Genomic DNA, 6707 nt, shown 5'->3' with positions numbered 1-6707 from the left:
CAAATTCAATGGCAATAACAAGTTCTCTGATCAAATACTGAGAATATCCGACAAGTATCGAAAATGGGCTATGGACCATCAATAACAGGTCCCAACACATGAACGGTCCAGATTTTCTAAACGTGCACATGTGTAAAGAGATGAGAGGTGCTTGATGGCAAAGATAAAAGCATTTAATCAGGTACTATACAGCTAAAGTGCACCACACTGCCAATAGATGCTTAACACTTTTTCCCTAATCGGGTCCCACCGTTGAAACATTTATAAGGCCCACCATTATGTATTTTTTAGATCCAACCTATTCATAAGTTAACATAGAAATAGATGAAGTGAAAACAAAAATATCAGCTTGATGGGAAACTTCTTTGGCCCCGGGGAAGTTTTGAACGGTGGATCACTGTCTCCACTGTTTTCTATGGTGGGGTCCACTTGAACTTTAGATCTATCTCATTATTTTTCTCATGCCATAAAACTCTCTCCGAATGGATGGACGGTATGAATTCAACACATGCATCATGGCGGGGTCCACAAAGCTTGGTGATGTCACTTCAGTAACGCCCCTGGGGAACGAATTGGCTACTCCCCCTGACACCAGCCATTGGCTGGTGGTCGGTGCTCTATGGAGCCCACCATGATGTATGTGTGTCATCCATGCTGTCCATATATTTTTATATATCATTTTATATATGATAAAAAAAATGAAGTATATCTCTATCTCAAGGGGACCACATTATAGGAAACAGTGTTGAATGAATTTTGACCATTAAAAACGTTTTGGGGGCCATAAAAGTTTTGGATGAAGCTGATATTTATTGTTTCCCTTCAGCTGGGTCTTTATGACTAAATCAACAGATTGGATGTCAAATAAACAGTACAGTGGGCCTTAAGAGGATTTTAATTGTGAATATCCATTCATTATTTTTGTCCTGTAGTGTGGCCCACCTAAGATTTATATTCCAATCATTTTTTGTATCAAGCCCTAAAATGATTTGTAAAAATGGATGAACGAAATGGATGAAAAACATACATCATGTTGGGGCCCACAGAGCACCGACCACCAGCCACGGGGCTGGTGTCAGGGGGAGTAGACAATCCGTTCCCAGCGCCCCTTGGCGGATTCGGATTGTGTACCTAGTAACTGGGTACCCTAAGCGTATTGAGTAAACTCTGTGGGGCCCACCTTCATTCATGCATTTTATCTAACCCGTTCATCCATTTTACCAGATAATTTTAGGGCTTTAGCCAAAAAAAAGAAGCCTATAAAAATATCTTGTGGACCACACGAACGTAAACAATGTGAATTGAACTTCTACCGTTGAAAAGTTCTTAGGGGCTACAGAAGTTTTAGATCAAGATGATATTTGTTTGTTTCCCTTCATCCATATCTGTTAGATCCTATGAACAGGTTGGATGAAAAATAAACATCACCACGTGCCTTAGAAAGGTTTCAACGGTGGAAATAAATATTTCCACTGTTTCACATGGTATGGTCCAGTTGAGGTGTGGATATACTTCAATTTTGGTCTCAACGCCTATAATGATCTTTAAAAACGTATGAACGGCGTGGATGAACCACATGCATTTACGGTGGGTCCAACAGAGTTTACTCAGTACCATAAGAGCGTACTAAGCATGTCACTATCCAATCCGCGCCCAATTGGAAGGCGTTACGCTGCAAGCTCAGGTGGGGCCCACTGTGATGTTTGTGAAAAATCCCCCCCGTCCATCTGTTTTGTGAGTTCATTTTAGGACATGATGCCAAAAATGAACCGTATGTAAAGCTCAAGTGAGCCTAAAACGAGATAATTAAACATCCACAGTTGAAATATTCGTGGGACCATAGAAGTTTTGATTCATGCCAATATATTTGTTTTCAGTTCATCACAATAGTACCGACGTTATTAACGGTATGGATTGCATCTAAACATCAATGTTGAACCCAGGAAGGTTTCAACGGTAGGAATTTCTCAAACCACATTTTCCTTTAGTACAACTCACTTGAGCTTTGGATACCTTTCATTTTTTTACGAGTCCTAAAATGAAATCACAAAATCGATGGACGGAGAGGATTTCTCACAAACATCACAGTGGGCCCCACCTGCCCCACCTGAGCTGGCAGCGCATTGAAAAGTCTTCCGTAGGAAATCCACGTCCCTGATCCGCGTGCTGCGGAAAGGGATTTGGCTACTCCCCTGCCGTGCTCTGTGGGCCCCACCATGAGGTTTGTGTTTCATCCATGCCGTCTATCTATTTTTATGGATAATTTTATGCTATTTAGAAAAAAAAAAGAGGTATATCCCAATCTCAATTGGACCACATTACAAGAAACAGTGTTGAATGAACTTGGACCATTAAAAACTTTTTGGGGGCCATAAAGATTTTGGAACAACCTGATCTTTGTTTTTTCCCTTCATCTAAGTCTTTATGAGCTAATTAACGGATTGGATGTCAAACAAATAGTACAGTGGGCCTTAGGAGGATTTAAATGGTGGATATCCAATCACTACTATTTTCCCGTGGTGTTGCCCACCTAAGTTTTAGATCTACCTCATTTTTTGGTTAAAGCTCTAAAATAATATTTAAAAATTAATGGACAGAATGGATACAACAAATGCATCATGGTGGGGCCCACATAGCACCAGCATACACCCAAAGCCCAAGCTGTGGTGGGGTGGTGTGCAACCAAGTGAGGTTGCACCATCCAAGCCCACCTGTGGGGTCCACCATGATTTATGTATTTTATCCACTCCGTCCATCCATTTTAACAGATAATTTTAGGTCTTGAACCTAAAAAATAAGTATATCCAAACCTCAAGTGGACTACACCATAGGAAACAGTATAAATTGAACATTTACAGTTGAAAATATCTTAGGGGCCACAGAAGTTTTGGATCAAACTTCTATTTGTTTTTTCCCTTCATCCATGTCTGTGTGATCTTATGCACGGTTGGATGAGAAATAAACATCACTGTGGGCCCTAGAAAAGTTTTAACGATGGAAGTCATTATTCAAACTGTTTCCAATGGTGTGGTCCACTTGATCTTTTGGTGCCCTTAAATTTTGGTCTCAACCGCTAAAATAATATGGAAAAACGGATGGACCGCATGGATAGACCAGATGCATTCTCGGTGGGCCCAACAGCGTTACTCAGTACGATAAGAGCGTACCGAGTAACCGAGTACGTATCCCCATTCATGCCCGCGGCCCTCCCGATCCCCAATTCACGATAAAAACCCCAAATTCCCTCTCCCCTTCCGAAATTTTTGAAATTTCATTCCTTCCCCCCGATTTCTTCGAGATTTTCAACCCGAAAGTCTCTCTCCCTCATCCCAAATCAAACAAAACCTCTATTTTCGAACAAGATCTCGGCAACTTGCAGAGGATTTTTTGACCGAAAAAAAGATATTTTTAGGGTTGAATCTTACCGGAAATGCCGATCTGCACTCAAGAGCAGCTGAACTCGCGTCTTCCTCCAAATCCGGACAAAAAAATAGGTATTTCTTATGTTTTTTGTAATTTTTTCGCTGACAACCTCCCCTTTTATCGATAAAAGTAGGTTGGTGGCTACAGTTCCCACCCGTGGTTGGTGGGAACAGCGATATATCGTCCTGATCTTGAAAATATCGATAATATCGGCGAGATTTCGGCGAAATCTGGAAACGAAACGAAATATTGGGGTTTCGGTGTCGCCAGTGCAGCGACACCGAAATTATCAGCGATATTTCGATAATATCGCCGACAATTTGAACACTAGTCATTATACATGCTATGGATAGCTATATAGATTTATGTAAGGCTTCTTATAAATCTCTACAAATATATAAATGTACACCGCATTAATGTTTTTCAAAATAAATCAAATGTATTTCGTGTTCACTTTTTTGCTAGGCTGCATATTCAAATCACAGCTAGATATGTGCACACTCTTCATTTTTACACACGCACCCAACACACAGACCCACACACACCGTAGTGGGATTTCACCAGCTATGGGTATCAAACCCAAGAACTCCTCGGATTCTACCACTGAGGTAAGGTCTCAAACCCAACCTTATTCTGCTTTTCCACTCTATGAAGGGTCATGAGTTCAATTAGACTATAAATCATCAAGTCTTTTTTTTATCACCTCTACTCATATCCTTTTGGATCTTCTCCTTGACCTTTTTATAACCTTTAACATCTACCAACTCACTCACAAATCTCTAATTTCTCTATGCCTCTCTCAAATCTCCCATCACTCCTAATGTTATTTTTACAATAGGTATGCCATATTTCTATAGAAATTGAATAAATAAAGAAGTGAAGGGTATTACATTATAAAAGGTGTGTTCCAAGTGCGATTTTCATTTTTGCATGTTGAACACTATTTCTCTAATTTAGGAGAGATATGTTGTATCCTCGAGGTGGATTTACCACAATACTTTTGTAGACTGGTATTTACATTATTATGTGCAAATATTATTTAAATATAGCAATATTGCAACTCACCGTAAATGTATCTTCAAGTGCAAACACTACATGAAAAAGCTTTAGTTATTTGATAGCAAATGCCGTTAAAAATTTTTAATTGGGTATGATAAAATCGGGCAAAAGATGCCCTAAATTCTCTCTCTCTCTCTCTCTCTATAGAGACGTCCCTCCCTTCTTACTTGTCATTTTATTCGCATGAAGTGAATATATAAGATATAATAGTGTAAAAGAATGGATACAAAATTTAAATTTAAATTTTGATTTCAAAATAAAAAAATTTCCTAAGAAATTCAAAATTAAATTTTTTATAATAATTTGAATTCAAAATTTGAAAAGTTTCTTAATAAATTCAAATATTAAAAAAATTCCTAACATTTCCCCTCAAGTCGGTGCATGAAGGTCTGTAACATCTAACTTGCCAATAAGGAGATGAAATTGTTCCTATCCGAGTGCTTTGATAAAAATATCAACAAGTTGGTGTTAAGTCGACACATGGAAGGTGGTGAGGGCTCTCAAGGTCAATTTTTCCTAAGCGAGGTGATAATCTATTTCAATATGTCTAGTACATTCGTGAAATACTAGATTGACAGCAACATAGAGAGTTGCCTAATTGTCACAATATAACTGCATGGGTTAATGATAAGAAATGCCAAGAACATGGAGAAGGAGTTTTTAGCCAAATTAGCTCACAAGTGGTGGTGCCATGGATCAGTACTTGGCCATGGCGAAGGAATGAAGAGGGTAATTTTTTTCTGTCTTCCAAGCAAGAGGGCAACAACCAAGCATAATGAAATAATCAGTCGTAGAGTGACGTGCCATCAAACAACTAACCTAATCAAAATCGGAGCAAGTAGAGTTGAAATAAGCGGTCAAAAGGCAAATAAAATTCCAGTGCCTTTTGAAGATTTGATGTATTGTAGTACACAAACCATGGCATTATAATAAGGTTGAACAAGTTGATGATGTATAAATTGGCCTAAAATGTTAATGGAATCAGTAATATTTAGCCTTGTGATTATTATATAAATCAATCATTCAACAAGTGTGCAATATATACTTGCATCACTAAGAAGGTCTCCTTAATCATTTGTAAGGCATAAGTTTTGCTTCCCAGGATTGTTTGTTGATATTCAGGGTGATCATTATCATTGAGTATGATAAGAGCATACTAGCATCCGCTGAGGAATATTTCTTTTAAAGAGCAGGCAACCTCAATGCTTAAAAAATATTTAAAAATGTTGAAATCTTTAATGTGAAACTTGGTATGGAAAAAAAGCTTTCAAACTTGACATAAGGGCCCACGTTGACGTATGTATTCTATGTACGTACCGTCGTTCCAATCATTTCATAGCATGGGCCTAAAAATGAAACAGATCAAAGCTTATATTTATTTATTTGTTCCTTTGTCCAGGTTTATATGACCTTATCAATCTGGAAAATAAACATTACGGAAATATTATGGTGGGCCTAGGAAGTTTTTAACAATAGAGTGTTCATCATCACTGTTTCCTCTAGTATGATCCACTTCACAAGTGGATCTTTTACATTTTGGGTTCATTCGAAAATGGATGGATGGCATGGATATAGAATAAATACATCAAGGTGGGCATCAGGTCATGGGCCACACTGTCTTGGGTGAGGCTGGTGTAGCACGTAATTCGCTCCCTAACGAAGAAAATTGTTTGACTGATTGAAAATTTTCAATACTTTGTTTCGGCACAGACCACTATTTTCTTGCACGTGTGACTAACCTATTGCCTTGACCCATCTAATTTTGGGGCTATGTCATGCAATCGATGAACGAAGATGAGCTAGTTAACCCAACACCAACCAGCTAGCTTATGTCAAAGCTCTATGGGCCTAATCTGATGCATCTGTTTTATCCTCTCGCTCCATTCATTTTTCTAGCTCATGGTAGGGTATGAGCCCAAAAATGAAGAAGATTCAAAGCTCAGGTAGACCACACCACAGGAAACAGTGTTGAATGAATGTCCATCATTAAAAACTTCTTAGGACCCACTATAATGTTTATTTGCCATCCACCCTGTTAATAAGGTCACATAAACCTGGATGAGGGGAAAACATAAATATCAACTTATCCAAAACTTATGTGGTACCCAAAAAGTTTTCAACAGTAAGCATTCAATCTCCAATGTTTCCTGTTGTGTGGTCCCCCCGAGATTTGGATCTGCCTTGTTTTTTGGTTCATGCCCTAAAATGAGCTGGAAAATGGATGG

The sequence above is a fragment of the Magnolia sinica genome, chromosome 9 (assembly GCF_029962835.1).
Source record: "Magnolia sinica isolate HGM2019 chromosome 9, MsV1, whole genome shotgun sequence".
NCBI lineage: Eukaryota > Viridiplantae > Streptophyta > Magnoliopsida > Magnoliales > Magnoliaceae > Magnolia > Magnolia sinica.
The sequence above is the reverse complement of the archived record's forward strand: the minus strand, read 5'-3'. Positions refer to the sequence as shown.